The following is a 2,338-nucleotide window of genomic DNA, read 5'->3' as shown; positions in this document are numbered from 1 at the left end:
GTTTTTTTAAAAACTAAAAAAGTATATATAAAATACCTAAAATAAATCCTAAAGTATATAAGAGGAGTAAAACTTTATATTAAAAGATTAAAATATATCTTTTATTAAAATAAAATAAAGTTTTTAAGGTTTATTTTAATTATTAAGGGAATAAAAATAAACCTAAAGTAAATTAAGATAATCTAAGAATAAAAAGAATTAATAACTTATTATAAAGTTTAAATCTTTTTAGGGTTTTATAACTTTTATAAATAATTTATTTATAAATACTTTAAGGTTATTATATTTTTAATAGTAATATTAAAGAGGAGCTTAAATAATAAAAAGCCTAAATTAATATAACTTAATAATATATAAAATTAAGTATTTAAGGCCTTAATTATAAGGTTTAATAAGGTATTAATACTTAAATACTTTAATTTTTTAAAATAAATCTAAGTTAAGATTAATATATTTAATTATATAAAAGTAAGAATATTATTTTAATTAGATAAGAAAGGAAGATTTTACCTAATAGCTTTCTAATTATAAAAGTTTAATAAGGCTAAACTAAATTATAATATATTAAATTTAGAAATAATTATTATAATAAAGTTATTTAAATATTAATAATATTACTTAAAAGGGGTAATAAAATAAATTAATATCTTAACTAATTATTATAATTTATAATTATTTATAAAAAATATAAAATTAAATAATAAGTAAGCTTAATAATACCTTTATTTAATACCTTATAATTTTATAATTAAATATTATAAGGAATTAATAAACTTAGTTAATATACTATTAATATTTATAAAGGCTTATAAGAAATTATTATAAGATCTTATCTTATTAAGAATTTTAAAAGGTAAGATAGCTAAGATATAGGCTATAATAAGAGCTTATAAGAAAAAGAGGTTAAATAAAAGGCTTAAAATAGAGATAATTAGGTCTTAAACCTTAGGTAAAAAAGAACTTAATAAGATATCTTTAATAATTAAAAATAATATAATTCTAATATTAAATAATAATATTAAAAGAGAGAGATTAAATAAAAAGCTTAAGATAGAGATAATTAGGTCTTAAACCTTAGGTAAAAAAAACTTAATAAGATATCTTTAATAATTAAAAATAATATAATTCTAATACTAAAAAGTAATATTAAGAAATAAGATATCCTTAGGTTATAATCTCTAAAATAACTAGGATTATTTATAGTAATACTAAGGGAAATAATATAGAATTCCTTATAATAAGAAAAGCCTCTTAAAGAAATACTATTTAAGCTACTAATAGAACTTATTACCTTAGCTTAGTTATATAATACCTTAATTTTAGCCTAAAAGTAAAATATTATAAAGGCTAATAAGAGATAAACCTTAAGTAAATAGAAGGTTAAGGATAACCTTTTTTACTTTAAGAATTAGCTATATATATTAAAAGACCTTATATTATAAGATAGGCTATTAGAGCTATATTATAATAATAAGCTTATAAGATACTTTAGGTTAAAAAGGACTCTTAAATTACTATAATAGAAATTATATTAAAAAGATCTTAAATAAGATATAAAAAAATATATATAAACTTATCTTATTTGCTAAGGAATAATCTCTAGGAGATAAAAGTTATATAAAAAGCTTAAAAACTTACTAATTCCTTTAAGACCCTGTAAAGAGGTAATTATAGACTTTATTATAGGATTACCTCTGGTGTATTTTAAAGGTAAGGAAGTTAATATAATCTTAGTTATTATAAATAGGCTTATAAAAATTATTAAATTCTTTACTATCTTAATTATAATTAATATATTTAAATATATTAAGCTCTTTTATAATAAAATAAAGCTTATCTTTAAGGTGCCTTTAGGTATAGTATTTAACTAAGAATTAGTTTTTATTAGTTAGTTTTAATTTAAAGTCTACTTTTATTTAAAGGTAAAATAAAGGCTATTTATAACTCTTTATCTATAGGTAGATAGTTAAATTAAAAGAATAAATTAAACCCTTAGATACTATTTATATAGCTTTATTAGTAAGAATTAACTTATTTAGCTAAGAGTATTAAAAATTATATAATTTATATATAACTTAGTAATAAGTATAATAACTAGGATTACCTTAAATTAAGCCCTAATAGGGTTTAAACCTAAATTTTATTATATTACTAAAGATAATAATACTTAAAAGGGGATCCTAGAAGTATAAGTAAGAGTATAATAAATATATAAGCGTTAAAAAAACCTATTCTAATACTAGGTAAATATAGCTAAGAGATAAGTAAAGTATTATAATACTAAGTATACCCCTATAACTTATTAATAAAGGTAACTTATTATATTATTTATAAAAAA

The sequence above is a fragment of the Fusarium odoratissimum genome, assembly GCF_000260195.1.
Source record: "Fusarium odoratissimum NRRL 54006 unplaced genomic scaffold supercont1.23, whole genome shotgun sequence".
In the NCBI taxonomy this organism is placed as follows: Eukaryota; Fungi; Ascomycota; class Sordariomycetes; order Hypocreales; family Nectriaceae; genus Fusarium; species Fusarium odoratissimum.
This window is presented reverse-complemented; position numbering follows the sequence as displayed.